Source organism: Arachis hypogaea, chromosome 13, assembly GCF_003086295.3.
Source record: "Arachis hypogaea cultivar Tifrunner chromosome 13, arahy.Tifrunner.gnm2.J5K5, whole genome shotgun sequence".
In the NCBI taxonomy this organism is placed as follows: Eukaryota; Viridiplantae; Streptophyta; class Magnoliopsida; order Fabales; family Fabaceae; genus Arachis; species Arachis hypogaea.
This window is the reverse complement of record NC_092048.1, coordinates 133655150-133672341: the sequence shown is the minus strand read 5'-3', so window position 1 is coordinate 133672341 and position 17192 is coordinate 133655150.

Here is a 17192-nt window from a genome sequence, read left to right as displayed (position 1 = left end):
AAAAATTTGGACCACCCTCCATTAGTTATCTTACCTTTCTTGGTCCCCATTGTTATTTTTATGTAAGTTTGGTTTAAGCTAAGATCAAGTTGTGAACTTAAAGCATATAAATATCCCTTTTAATTTTTTTTATAGCATAAGACTCTCATATCCCTTTGATTTAGAAAATGTTGAGCTTTTCTGGGTAGTATATATTAATGTAACATGAGAAAGGACCACAATGTCATGGAAAATATTTGAAATTTGGAGCAGCTCTCATGATATAGGAGGAATCCGATGAGGAACGGAATTGATGAGAAGCAATAAATTAAGGAAATAAAAGGACAAACATTTTGGGTGATAAACCAAAGCTAGAGTTCCAAGAGAGGACTATTCCCAAGGGCCAAGCTCTCAACCTTAATGCCACATCTAAACTTAGTAACATTTTGTTTCATCTTGTAACCCTTTCCCCACCTATCAATTTTCATTTTTCCTATTCTGGTACCCAACACAAAAGAGAAATAAAAAGTAGACTTTGAGTTTTTGACTCTACTTATAATAATATATATAATGAACAATCTAGCTAATTGCATGGGAATTTTATGAAGATATGGATGGAATACGCACTGACATGTATAAATTAAAAGGGAAAATTGGTTGAAGGTAGGATGAGGATGAGGGGAGAAACAAAATGCATGGTAATTAAAGGGAAGTAGAATAATGATAGCAGTAATAAATTAAATTGAGAGAGAGAGGGAGGTTAAAAAAAGAAGAGAAAGGGAACAGAGCGCGCTTTAAATGCGGGGCAGACAATAGAGTCAGCGACTTTCGTGAAGGACATTGTCAGCCTCGCTTCTCAGGGCCCTTTACAAGCTCCTTGATGTGAAACCTCATTCACTTTCTCTCTCACACCCATGCACATCCGCACATGCACATGCATCATGTCAACTCAATTATATATTAAAGAAAAATATCTGTTAATCTACTAGTAAAATATATGGTTATTTAGCAAGATTATTACAAATAATATGTATATGTATAATTGTATATCATGGATCTAGTTTTGCTTTTCACTATACCTAGTTGTTATCGGGTGAAGAAATGTAGTAATTATTAGTAAAGAGACCTCAAAATGCGTGTTTTAGAAGAATAATAATGATAATAGTAGAAAGAGTAGGGGCATTAATCAAGGCAACTACACCATGCATGCCCATCATATAGTCATCATAACCTCATAATTATATAGCTCCCCTCTCTCTTCACTTTTCTTCATGTGTCAGAGTTTGACAAAGTAAAAATAAAAAACCCCTCTTTTGGTCCACTTTCTCTCTCATACTCATCCTCACTCACTGTCAATTGCATATACTTTTTTAATGTTCATCAATCATAAAGCAATCGATTACAAAATCATTTCCTGACCTCTCACATCAGGGCTTACATTTCTGTTCTGCCAAACAAATACTGTATCCTTCTGCTCCCTTGCATTTATTATTCTCCTTTCGAGGAATGCCCCATTACGACTACATCTAGGGTTCTCACTTCTTCTCTACTCTCCTTCTTAACAAATCACTCATTAATTAATTAATTTAATTAGTTAATCTTAATAAACTCTGATACATGTTTATTAACAAATTTATATGTCAAATAACCATGCTTTTGACTATAGTTAATTCAAGGTACGAGCTACGTTTAAACAGAATTTACCATTTCAAACAAACATTCAGGGTACAAATATTATTATATATAAATTTAGGTGAAAACTTATGTGCAGTCGATTTCACGTGAAGTTGATAGCTGAGATTCGTGAAGTCAACTACCTGAGTTTTCACCATAAATTTATTCACAGATTATATATTTTTGTTTTGAATATAAATTTTGTCTGTATTTCTTGTTTGCCGCCTAAAGATAAAACGACAATAAGGACGGAGTTTCTTTGATTTTGTTGTCTCGAGATTTTGTATTTTGAGATAATTATGAAAGAAAACGTTAACGTGTAGAAATTAGAGCGGTGATGGATGAAAAGAAGTTGTGAGATTGATGGAAGAGTGGGTATGGTGGAGAATGCACGGTACATTCTTTGGGTGTGGTGGTCTTTCATCTTCAACATATTCGCTTGTCAAATGGGATGAAAATTTGGACCCTAGTTCCTTTCTTCATATCTTCATCACATCACATATAATAAAAGCGGATCTTGACATGTCTTTCTCACTCTGCATTTTCTCCCCTTCTTCTCTCTCTTTCATCATAACTTAATTATTATCAATGACACTCTTAGCTTGCAACCCTTTACATATACCAAAATATCATATCTTCACATATCTTTTTTATTCACATGTTTAGCTTAAAGTAGATAACCTTTTTTAATCATTTAGCTAGTAATCTGCTAATAATATTATAAAGTCCAAATTCATATGCATCTATTTTCATTTTCATGTAAAGTAATTAATTAAAAACTGTTAGATGATTTAATATATTTGATTAAATTATTATTTAATAATTTTTAATAATTGATTTCGTTCGTATAAAAATAATTGCATATCAATTTTTATTATATATTATAAAATTAAAAGAATCTGCACATGTATCAATAACTAATTTTTTATCTCTAGATGTATAGGATCTAGCATGTTCCTAGGCTAAGAAATATTCAATGTTCAAGAGAGCCGTTCATGCATGCTTTGAAAATAGTATATATCTACAAACTACAATTAATAAGAGCCAAAATTCATAGATTTTGGAAACCTATATAGGAGTTAATATACGGTTATTACTAGTTGCTTCAAAGATACTTTTACTATAAACCCTACTATTACAAGTTGGGATAGAAAAAAATTTGGGATGTTCCATAAAGACGCAAAAAACGTCTTTTTGTTTTTAATTTTTTTTAATAATTAAAATTTAATACATATAATCACTTAAATTATGTTATTTTGTTAAAATTAGGTGAGACAAATTAATTTGACCGAAAAATAGTGAATCAAATTTTGAATTCGTGTAAATTAATATTATTTTTTATAAAAAATGACTACAATATCCCTATTATATAAAATGACTAAAATACTCTTACTATATATATTAATTTTGAGAATTCTAAATTCTAGCCCCTTTTTTTCTCTATCGTTATAGGGTTAGAATTTAAAGTTTTCAATATATATATATATATAATCGGAATATTTTAGTTGTGTTTTATAATACGGATATTGTAATAATTTTTTATAAAAAATATTAATTTATACCGATTTAAAATTTAATTTATTAATTTTTTCACTAAACTGATTTGTCCAATCTAATTTTAATAAAAATAATATAATTTAATTGATTATATGTGTTAAAATTTAATTTTTAAAAAAACATCTTTAAAAAAAATATTTTTGACATCTTTATCTAAGTGGCTCCCAAAAAATTTATTAAAATTAGGTTTAATAATTAGAGTATAAGTTAAGATAATTCATTAGTAAAAAAAAATTAACTTTTTAATAATTGTACAACAAATACATAAAAACTTTATCTATTTTCTATACAAATAACGTTAAAGATATATATACGTGAACTAAACTCTTAAAAATTTAATTTGTAGTTCATGAATTACACACCAAACCACCAAAATGAAGTGCTGAGATATTCTCCTTTTCTTCTTTTGGGGAAAAGTGACAAGTATTGTATTCAGTGTTCTAAATCTTTTTTCAAACCAATATAATAGGCTGGTTGACTCACCTCTGAAGTTTTGTTCATGCTTCGCCATTAATTTAGAATTTCTTTGTTCCTAAGTCATGTGGTACCTGAGTCTGAGTGTATGCCAATTGGAGCAAACTTTTTGTTTACTCTGTAGTCCAAAATAAGCCCAGGAAAATAAAATTTGCTTCCTAACACAATCATTTAACTAAATAATCATCATTCAATTTTATAATTAAAATTATTATTTTAGAAAAGTGAAATTTAATTTGAATACCAAATAATCTTAAAGCATCTCGTAAAAATCAATGTTTTAAATAAAAGAAAGTAATTTTTGATGGCCCTTTGAAATTTCAAATACATCAACTGAGTAAAAAACTAAAAATGGTTAGTTTAAATGATCAATGTATAGGTTTTTTTTTTTCAGTTAAAAAAGTTAATATTAATTCAAACAAGTTGAGTACAGTGATTAATTCGATATACACTTATTTCTTCAGTTTGTTGAATTGAAAAAATAAGTTCACATTTTCAACCGTTGAGGTTAAGTCATGTCATTACATTACTGTGTGAGTAGGAATGTTTCAACATTTTACCTCTGTTCTAAAACAATAAGCTTGGGGACAAAATTATAGAGGCTTCATTCCCGAGATTCAAGATCACTAGGATCAAGGCGTTTGACTTTGTAAACCACAGATTGAACGACAATGATAATTATGGTCCCTGCTAATCATGTCTTTCCTGTTAAACCCTTTTTAGAATACTCATTTAATAATATAAAGTAAATTTCTTTAAAAATATTTGGAGTATCTTACTTTTTTTTCTTTAATAAAACATTTCTAGCTACTTTCAATTGGGCATTGACATTTGTGCTTTTATCCGGATATCATGATGATCAAGTAGAGAATGCATGCAATGCAAGTAAAACCCAGAGAATATTGGGAATAACCAAATCCATATTATTGGTAGGAGTATTTGATTAGATAAATATAATGGCCACGTGAAATCAAATAAAAATGTCACAAGTTTTACAGACATCCCTGCCCCCCCTCCTTACTATAATTTTCTAATATATTCTTTGAAATCTGTCCAACATGAGTTAAATTCTCCATGCATGGTCCAATGAAGTCGCTAGCTGTTGCAAAGGCATTAAGAGAAATGAAATTAACAATGGTTGAATTCTTTTTTTTTTTTTTGTGAAAATTCAGGTGCAGTCAACTTCACGTAAAGTTGATAGGTGAGAGCTGTTAAATAATTTAACTACATTTTCATCTAACGACTCTTAATTATTAACTTCACGTGAAGTTGACTGCACCTGAATTTCTACCTATCTTTTATTATTATAAAAGTTTTGATATTATACTATAAAATCATTTCTCATAAAAATTAAATACTCAAATAAAGGCACATCAATAATTATTTAGCAAACACATATATGGGCGAAATTAATGATAGCCCAATCAATATGCAATAAAGGAAAACCTATCCAAGCAAAGTAGATCATATATATTAGCATGATTTTGATTGCATGGCACGACTGACCCAATTATTTAATTTGTTATATATTATACATATGACCTAATATATATAAGATTATGTCATGCATATTTACACCACATTAATATATGTATTTGAATGGTTCTATATTAATTACTATACGTGAGAATTTGCTACTCTCAAATCTCAAAAAGTATTTAAACATGTATAGATCAATCACTTTTTTTTTGTCATCAGCTTGATTACTAGATGACAAAATATCTTATGGTGGTTATCTCAAAGTTCAGCATAATTAATATTTCTGACATAAAGAAGAGGGAAATATTACTTTCATGCATCTTTGAAGTTTATATGTTAAAAATTGTTATTAATGTATGTTGGCATTAAGCTGTGTAAATTGTACGTTAGACAATTTCAAGTCACAATCAATTTTGTCCTTTCGTTTTAAAGCATGCCAATATATTTCGTCCTAGTTACTCACGGTACATTCTGAAAATGACCAGATTCACTCAAGGTTTATTTTTCTAGGTTATTTTATACTTGCCTACATGGATTTCAAGTAACTTATACGCATGATTATGCCTATAATAGATTACCGATATGTGTGTGAAGTTTTTGGGTTTATAATTTGGGAAAGTATGAGGAGCCAATAGAATATTTATACAATGTGTACAATGGAGGTTTAGGAACTATTAGAGATATAATTATTAGTGCTTTCCTATCAGCTGAAGCTTTTGGGATGAGTGGTATCATGCACGGTATTAGAACGCTAGATCCGAAAGGTCAAGAGTTCGATCCTTGGTGAATCCCAAAATTAGTTTAAGCTTTTGAGAAGATGTTTATTATCGCTAGTACTCGGATGATTATTCTAGATAGCAAGGTAGAGAAAATCGAGATTTTACGTAAAATCGAAAAAGTAAATAAAAAAGGTAAAACGTAAAATCGTGAGACTTAGTACAAATCGATAAACTCATTTAAAATCGTAATATCGGAAGATTTTAAGAGTTAAATCGAGATTCTAGCTACTATGCTAGATAGTATGGGGAATGTTCATTGTACATATATCCTTATAATTTATTTCTTAAACCTGTAGGATCACCGTGATTCTCTCCTTAAGTTAGCGACAGCATTATTAACGTTTTATGAAAGTCACAAACACTAGTCCGATCCAAGCATTTTCCTATTATTAACACAAATCTCAAATCTATCACGTGATCAAGTCAATTCCAGTATAATTTTTTCTACCTGAGATATTTGATCACTAATACTAGAAAACTAATTTCAGCTAACATTATAATAACTTGTCAAATAAGTTCAAAATGTGAAGTTTATTAAAAAAATAATTTTTGTTCACTTTAAATTTTAAATATTTTTTTCTAATTGAGTTTTGAATACTTTTATTTTTAAGATTTTTAGATTTTTTTTTATGTTAAATATTGATTGCAATGTTTATAGAATATTATCTCCTAAGACTTTATCTTATTTAATTTATATTACCTAGCAGCTTGTTTATTTATAATAAGTTTTCTATAAGAAGGAGACAAATTAAAGTAATATAAGTAGTTTTTGGAAATTTCATAAATTTTAAATTTTCACAAAGTTTTGAATCTTTATTTCATAATAAACAACGTTAACAGTTGTTCTAATAACAAGTATTCCTAGAATAATGATTAAGATTTTTTATTGGGAAAATAAATTTTAAACATTACAAACATGAAGCATAGTACTTTTAAAACTCTAATTTTAAGATGGTAGTTTAACTTTAATTTAAACTTTAAAGTGTATTAGACACCCAAAAAAAAAAAAAAAAAACTTTAAAGTGTATGTGGCCATGCAGGGGCGGTTCTGGAATACTTTTGAAAGGAAGTGGAAAATCCTAGTTTACCCAAAAATAAAGCAAGGTCGAGCTTTATTACTTGACTAAGGCATGTTATGTCCTGCGATATGCGAATTTTTGCTTTATCACATGCACCACAAAAGAAGGATTGAAAATATATTCCTCCATGCAAAAAGATCAAGAGAGAAAAATGCGATATTATTAGATATATTTATAATAAAAATTTAATTTTGATGTAATGTTAATATAAAATAATTTTATATATATTTAATTATATAATATTATATTAATAAAAATAATTAAAAAAATAAATATAATTAAATAACTATATTTTCTATGATCATTACCAGGGGCGGTACTAGGTACAAGGAAAGGGGGTAATAGTCTCCCCTAATTTTAATATTTTACATGTAAATTATATGTAAATTTTAGTTTAGCCCTCTTTAAAATTTTATTCTAGTCTTATTTTATTTTGTAAATATTTTTTGTCCCCCTCTAATATTTCTTTTAACTCCGTCCCTGATCATTACTATACTAAAATTAAATTCTTATAATAAATACATAACTTTAGATTTTAGCCTATGAGAAAAAGAAATGGAAGGTGAATTAGGTTATGCGCTTTGGGAGATGGTAGTAGTGATAGCAATTTTCTCATTTTTTATGTACATTCTAATAATAATTAAGAGAAATGCTAGATGATTATTAGAATTTGTTGTGTTTAGCTATTAATTAGTCATTAAATTTAAAAATATTGACTAAAATATGTTGTTGAATTACTAAACTAAAAGAATTAAATTAATTGTTAAAAATATGGAAAAGTATGAGGAGTCAATGTAATATTTGTACAATATGTACAATAGAAGTTTAGGAAGTATTAGGAATATAACCATTAGTGTTACCTTTTTTCATCAGCTGAAGCTTTTAGGATGAGTGGTATCATAACATGGTATTAGAGACTTAGATCCGAAAGGTCAAGAGTTCAATATCCTTGGTGAACTCCAAAATCAGTTTAAACTTTTGAGAATATGTTTATTATCTCTAGTACTCGGATGGTTATTCTAAATAGTATGTGGGATGTTCCTTTTATAACTCAATAGTCCATTGTCTCCCTATTGGGACTCTAAAAATATATAGCTAAAAAGATAAATTCTGATGATTTTTAAATATTTTTTAATAATTAATTATTCAAATTTAATTTATACACATTAACGTATTGACATGATAATAACTTTTTTTAAAAGAAAACATTGACTTCTCTCCAAAGTTCTTGTTAGGGTTGGAAATAAGTTAGAAAATCTATTAAGAATTTATAATCTGACCTTGTTTATTATAAAATAGGTCTAAACTTAATTAAATTGTTTTAAAAATTTAAATTTCTTAATTAATAGATCAGATTTATATTCACAAATTAGTTTATTTAATCTGTTAAATCTAAATAAATATATAAATTATTTTTTATGATTAAAAAAGTTAATAAATTTTTTTAAAATTTATTATACTTTATTATAAATATTCTTATATATTTAAAATACTTTAAAAATTAGAATATTATAAACATTAAATTTGATATATTGCACATAAAAAAGTTTATTAATTTTTTTTTAAATCACTCAATATATAGATTATTTTTTAGGGTTATAATGTGTAAAAGAAAATTAAAATTTGTCAAAAAAACAAATTTTGACACTATTTTAACTATGAAAATATGTTAATAAAAATTTTGTCAAAAATAGTATTTTTAACATATAAGTGATTGTGAAAAAAAATTTAAATCTTATTTTGATAAATATTGGCTGTCAAAAATAATTTGTTAGAAAATTTTGAGAACATATTTTCTGTGATACTTATTAATTGTCAAAAATACTATTTATTTTGACACTTATTGACTATAAAATACTTTCAACAAAAAATTTTAACAAAGAATGAAATGAGATCTTGAAACTAAAGAATAAATTGAGATTTTGAAGATAAAGAATGAGTAGTATAATCCTAAACTGAGAGCAGTGTGATGTCAAAATTAACAGAGCCCAAAGAAAAAGAAAAATAGTGGAGTAAATTGAAAATAAATGAGTATCAAAATTGAGAAATAATTTTCTACGGTCAAATTATTCATCAAAAAAACATAAAAAATTTGACATTTGTGATATTTGTCAAAAATATATATTAATTTTGACATTTAATTATGGTATTAAAAAATAAAATGTTAAAATAGCTCTATTTTCTTGTAATAAAATTTTTAGCAAGTTTTAGACTAAGTGAGAATCATAATAAGTCAAATTTAATACTTAAAAAAATTGTAACAAACTGCAAACCAGACTTAAATAAACAAATTAAATCATTTTGATTTATTAAAATAAAATCTAATTTAATTTAGTCTCACTTGTTTCTATTTTTCAGCTGCGCGTACACACACACATATATATATATATATATATATATATATATCACTACAACAATATAGATTATTTTTTAGGGTTATAATGTGTAAAAGAAAATTAAAATTTGTCAAAAATACAAATTTTGACACTATTTCAACTATGAAAATATGTTAATAAAAATTTTGTCAAAAATAGTATTTTTAACATATAAGTGATTGTGAAAAAAAATTAAATCTTATTTTGATAAATATTGGCTGTCAAAAATAATTTGTTAGAAAATTTTAAGAACATATTTTCTGTGATACTTATTAATTGTCAAAAATACTATTTATTTTGACACTTATTGACTATAAAATATTTTCAACAAAAAATTTTAACAAAGAATAAAATGAGATCTTGAAACTAAAGAATAAATTGAGATTTTGAAGATAAAGAATGAGTAGTATAATCCTAAACTGAGAGTAGTGTGATGTCAAAATTAACAGAGCCCAAAGAAGAAGAAAAATAGTGGAGTAAATTGAAAACAAATAAGTATCAAAATTGAGGAGTAATTTTCTACGGTCAAATTATTCATAAAAAAAACATAGAAAATTTGACATTTGTAATATTTGTCAAAAATATATATATTAATTTTAACATTTAATTATGGTGTTAAAAAATAAAATGTTAAAATAACTCTATTTTCTTGTAGTATATATATATATATATAATTATGCTATATGTATATTAAAATTAGTTATTAATAGGTATAAAATATACATTAAATATAAAATAAATAATACATATATTTATACATAAATATACAGTAATTGATTTTAGCATGTAAATAGTATTTTTTTATAGTCATTAGGCTCAACCACCCTTTGCAAAGCCACTATGCAGCTAAGCAGGGGTTATATCTGTTTCATTTTTGTAAATAAAAATGATATTTTAATTTTTTTTTACACATTATTAAAAACGAAATTAAAAAGAATACTAAAATTAAATAAGATAGAAACTATTTTCATACAAACTGGTCATTATTTTTACTCAACGAAAAATACCAATTTTGAAGAGTAAACGCGATCACCTTAATAATAAGAAAAAATCAGAATAATTAACCTTAGAAAAGAAAATGGACATTTCTATCTTATTATTCTTAGATAAAAATTGTGGCTCTCGCTCACCTCTTTCTCTCCTATTCATTCTCTATGTTATCCATTTTTTTAATTTAATGATGGTGAAATGGATATGATAATCTACTTTTAAACTCTAAAAGGATATATATATATATATACACACACACGATGGACACCAGTATGATTATGGTTATGATAATTATAATAATTATATAAGTGTAGTTAAAATTAAAGTTATATTTTGATAATATTTTTTTAAATAATATTTTTTAAAATACATTGTTTAATAATAATAAAAATAATATTTTAATTTTAACAATATTTTTTAAAATATTATAATAATCATCATAATATAATGGTACTAAAATAACAATATATGTATAAGAAAGAAGGAGGATATAGCTAGTACATACGTATTACGTTATTCCCATAATGGTGACTTGGATTTGAGAATTACGAAAGCTCGTATTCTCTCTTTCTCTTTTATTTGTGTGTTTCTCTAACACAAAAAGAAGGTATGGGAAAGCGCACAAAGAAGCTAAGCAAAGTTTTTTCTTTTTCCCCCCTAAATGTTATATTACGACAGAGGGAGCAGATGTGGGGCTAAAGCCTAAAGATAAGTGAGTGTTTATAGTTCACGTTGAGATTGTGACAGCTGTGTTTAATTAATTTCGAGACCTTATTATACATAACACTACATATGCATACGCATGTGTGTAGGTTTCGACTTTGGACTTTGGATAGAATGTTGCACATACAATTGAATTATTGAATTTAAACATAGAGAAGCACACAACGTAGCTCAATTGGAATGCTATATATATAATATTGAGTTGAATTGAATTATATAATTCCAAATTGGAATAGTCAAAAGGTACCTAGCTAGGGTCCGATCCGGCAGAATCATCGGAGACTTTCTCACACAAGCACACTCATGTAGTCATGTACGTTGAAAATATATAATAACGTAATAATTATAATAATGATTGTAAAATTTTAGGTTAATGTTTATTCTTTGCATATGTCTATATTCACTGTGAACATTATGTTAATGATCGCCAATGCGAGGATATTTTAGATTCTTGTATATACTACTAGCTAGTATACTAGCTACCATAGTCTCTTGCTACTATTTATTTGTCTATTTATTAAATCCCCCTCCCCCTCTCTCCCTCTATCTCACGTGACCTCCGGGAATCTAGCTTCTCATATCATCCATCTTAATATCTATATAAATTTTAATGTCTTATATATATATATGAAAAAATCTAGAGGTCAGTATTTTTATTAAAATTTAGTCAATATTTAATTATTAAAAAAAATGAATAATTTTATATTATTGAATAAAATTTTACACCATTAAAAATACTAATAATAATTAATTAATTACAAATCACAAAATTTACTATCTATATCACTCCGCTTTTAATAATTTGAACGTTTTCCTTCCAAGCATTACTCAACTATATATTTCTTCTTGTATCAGCATTAATTAATTTTTTTCCACCTGCTAGCTTGCACATTCAATTCTCTCTCTTTTATTGTGTAAACCACTTGAATTAATTGTTATTTATATATAAAAGAGAAAAATAATATTATATAATCAATAAAATTTATTATTTTTAGTTAATACTTTTTAATTTTAAGTATAAAAATTTAAATTTTAAACTCTAATACTAATATTATGAAAATAAGATATCAATTAAATATTAGCTAATATTGATAAATTAAAAAGAAAATATAATAATATATAAAACAAACTCTTTTTAACAAAGATATTTTTTCTATAAAACTCAAGCTAATGGATATATACTACTTAGACTAATTTGAATTAATAATACACACATACATTCTCTCTCTTTATGATAAAATCATATCTAATATCCCAACAAATATAATTGTGTGTTTGATCTTAACTTTTGACTCTGATTTCCATTATCATCATCACCCCAATTATTGGTTAGCAAGGGACAACGTGGCAGGTGAATGTTGTTCATCTATCCTCTTGTTTCTGCCCTATGCTTTTGTTTCTGTATTTGTATCCCTTTATTTCCGTTTTCACATAATGTTTCCATGCGCACTTTTTTCGATCAGTTATTTCTCATTTGTGGCTTCATATAATTCATGGTAAAAATAACTCGTCCTTCTTTTCTCTTACTTTATTTTTCTAGAATAATTTGGACTATAGTGTTTGTCACACATATTTATTTATTTTTTTCTTTCACCTCAGTGCCTCATATGAGGGGACCAATGTTTTCTTAATATTGGTGCATTAATAAATTAAATACTAGTATATTAATAGGTATTATATCATATTTATTAATCCATCTTTTAATAAATTAAATATAAATAATGGTAATAAATTTAAAATTAGTCAAAATAATAAGTATGTTACACCAAAATCTAGAGTTACAGATTTAATTTTTGGAGTTAATGAATTTTTTATAATTATATGATGAATGGGATTTTAAAAATTAAAATTTATATACCAATTAATTATTATCTATGTTTTCATCATATATATAGTAGATATAGTATTGCATTCTTTTATTTCTCTTTAATCTATATATGACTATAATGTAATATGGGAAAGTCAATCGCCTTATACAGTCAACATGCGCAAATGTATAGTTTTATTCAATCAATAGTTGCTCTCCATTTGTAGGATTGCCTTCTTGTTACTGTATAGGATTCCTTATACACATAGCTCGAAAAATTATACAATCAGCAATGCTACAATTTTAGTAAAATTTATTATTTTTTCAAATTTAATTATCAATAATAAGCTAAAAAAAAAATAATAGTGGACTGTTGAACTAAAAGTAAAAAATATTAACTAAAGATATTAGCTAATATAAATTAAAATTATAAATCCTTAAACTTTTTTGTACAATACTATCTTTTGGAACGAATTTAAAGAATTAACCTTCCAAACAAGGACAAATCCACATACTTATGTGTGGAAGGCTATTATTGTCCCCATCGAAAGTTAAGAAACAAAATAATAAGTATGTCTGTGTATATATATCCCTCTATTATAATAATGTGTTTCTCTCCACACTTAAAAAAAAAATTAGTTACGTGTAAAAAAATTTATGCTGTTAAATATTAGCACAATGGTAAGAGTTTTTGTATTATATAAATTTAATTTACTGAGATTAAAAAATAAATATATTAAAATAAAACAAACAAACAAATAATAATAACAATTTAATTAGTTAATTGTTCAAAGTCAAGCCTAGTTTTTTAAAATATAAATGAGACTATTAGTATTTAATAATATTTCTTAAAAGTTAATTAATAATATATATATATATAAAATTTATTTTTATTATTTAATATAATCTATTTTGGTCTTACATATAATAATTATTTCTAAAAAAAATATCATAAATATTATAGAGCGTCAACTTTGTAATCAAATAACAAATATTTTGAATAATTACTTAATCGAAAGAGAGACATCTATATATTATATATAAAAAAAATTATAATTGTTTGATTTTTTAATTATTGTCTTTTTCACAAATATTTTTTGGCTTTCTCACATAATTATAGTAAAAAATCGAAATCCGTTCATTCAAGTTATATTTAAAAAAAGAAAAAGGTAGTACAATATCAATGTATCAATAATGTTATGGTATATATACACAAAAAACTATCTATTAAATTAGTTATTAATATAAAATTATAGTTAGAATACAAAGTGTACCTTTCTAATATCCTCGGCTAACAAACTCACAACCGAGAATAAGTCAAACACTCTGCAAGCGCCAAAAATCTCGCACTAACCAAACTTATACGCTGATCCTCAGTAACAAACCCTAAAACACCGAGCATTACTCAAATATTCAGCCAACGAACATTTCCTACCTTAAAGTCTATTTAAACAGACGAGCAAATCTCGTCAAAGGCAGATAAACAAGCGAGAATCACAGACTACTGAGAAAATCAAACAATAGCGTCAATCACATAAATACTTTTCTTTTACTTTTACTCGTCGAGGTTTATTGAACTCAGTTTTAACTTGGGCGTCGGAGACTTTTTTGAAGGTTCCATACCGAGGTCACCAGTTCCGAGAAGAACACTTCCGAGCCTCTGACAAATCATATCGCGGATCAAACCTCGGGAGCTTATCTCACCAGGAACATTTGGTACCCACCGTGGGGCCACGCCCCTCATTTCTCTTTCTAATAATAACACATTTTACATGCCTTGTACTCTCGTTTCTTTTCAGAAACTGAAGCATGACGGATCAATCGGACACTCAACAACATTCTCGTACCAATGCTGATCTTATGGCGGCCAACGCTGTTTTGCTCGCAGAAAATCAGCGCATGGCCGAGCTATTAGCTACGCTACAAAATAATGGCGAGAGAAAGAACGTCAACAAGGAGGCAAATACTGAACAACATGCAGGATACCAATCGGAGTCCAATGCAAAAACAGGAAAAACACCCCCGAAAACAGGGAGACAACGAACTAACCCTTTTTCTGAAGAAATTATGAGTTTCAAAATGTCTAAAAATTTCACACTCGCTATGACTCTGGTACCTTACAAAGAGATCGGAGATCCTAAAATTTATGTCACGAAATTTGAATCTATGATGTTCCTCAACAGCGACTCCGATCCCATTTTATATGTAAGACCCAGAAATTTCAGAAAAATCTTATTAAGAATTAATGTTGATTTATTTATTCATTAAGTACCTTAACCTCAGGAATTATTTTATTAAAAAAAATTAAAACAAATTTTAATTAATTGAGTTTAAAATAATTTAAGGTTTTATCTGATTTTATAATTATCGAATTATTTTCTATATTTGAATAATAAAGTTTAGCAAATATAAAATAATAAGAACTTTATATGGTTTGGTTTAAGTAATTGAGATTTTGGAATTTAATACTAATATTTTTATAAATAAAGAAAATTAATTATATTACCTTATAATTTTAATTAGAGTATTTGATTTCAAATCAATTAGTATTTTGATACAATAAATGATATTTCAAAGTAATTTTAGAGATTTAATTAAATTTTAGATGAATCCAAAAATCCCCAATTTTATCATAAAATCCTAAATCCCAAATCAAAACCCTAAATTCCAAAAACACAACCCTAACCCCAATTTTCCTAACCTAGCTGCCATACCCTTTTCCCCAAAATAACCCAACACCCACAGCCAAAATCCAACAGCCAGAAAAGAAGAAAGAAAGGGGAAGGGAGGAGACGGGATCCGTGAGAGGGAGAGCGTCGGGTAGGAGGGAGGAGCCGTCGCACCATCGCCGTGCTGCTCAGGACGCACGCCACCTCGCCACCACGACCAGTCACCACCGTGCTGCACAGAGAAGGGAGAAAGTGCGAAGAACAGAGGGAAGAGAGAGGAAGAACGTGCGCCAGGGAGCTCAGTTGCGGGGAGAGGAGACGTGTGGCTGACCCGTCGTCGCCGGTCCGTCTAGCTCGACCAGCCGCCGTCGTTGTCTCTGTCCTGAACCGTCGCCAGATCCGCCGCTGTCACCGGGAAAAGGAGCCGATGCAAGAAGAGCCGCGCGTGGAAGAGAGAGAGATATCTGAGACTGAGCTGGTTCTCCTCACCACTGATCTGTCCAGCCGCCGTCGTACCCTCCGTCGCCACCGTTGGTGATGGGTGGCCGAGCCTTTGCCGCCGTGAAATGCCACCTCCGTTACCTACGACCACCGTCGGTAAGGGTTTGAGTATTGTATTTCATTTCTTTTAAGTTTTGGAAACGTTACAAGCACTGCTTGTTGGTTTCAGTTGCTGTCGCCGCAAACCGGTCGCCGCTGCCGCGTGAGGTGGCTATCGAGGCTGCCAAACCAGTTTAGAGACCGCCGCTATTTCGTTTTCGTACTACTGTAAGTATTTCTGTTTCGGAGACCCTGTGTTAGTGTTTTGTTACATGTTTTAAAGTATTTGCAACATTGATATTTTTAAGGATTAGAGATTGAGTGTTGCGTGTCGCGATTGAGGCTGTTCTGCTATTGAGAAAGCAAGCGGAGCTAAGGTTTTGGTTGCGGTTGAATTCAGGCTGAGCGAAAAGAGTTCAGTTGACACGTTTGGGGTTATATGTTTTGACTTATCGAGGTAGGGGTTTTCTTAAAATTCATTTTATCTTATAGAGTTGTTATAAATAGATATTAATGTGAGAAACATATGTCTGTGATTATGATTGTCTTATAAATGTGGTTGTTTGTTGGACTGAATGACTGATTGCTTGATTGGTTGAGTAGTTTGTGATTGCTGAAAAGAAATTAGTTTGAAAGGTTATTTAGTTGATTATTATGAAAAGTGGCTTTCTTGGTTTTGAAGCTGTTTTTTAGAATGTAAACGAATCGACTTTGGAAATGATTTGGAATATGAAAATGAATTAATTTTAGAAACGGTTTAATTTTGAGTTGGTCTGACTTTATAAATGATTTAGTATTTGAGCTGGTTTGATTTTAAAAAGAGATTTATTATTGGCATTGATTCGCTTTGGAAATAATTTGATATTGGAATTGGTTGAGTTTTGGAAGATGATTAAGATTTGGAAATGGTTGAGAAAAGGTTTGAGAAATGTTTGGATGGAACCCGAAAAGGGTGGCAGAATTCGAGTTTTAGAGGAGATGCTGCCGAAATTTTATAAAATTAGAAGTTTTGTTTAAAGTAATGGTTTAAAAAGATTTAGTTCTTAAACGTTATATGCTTAAGATTG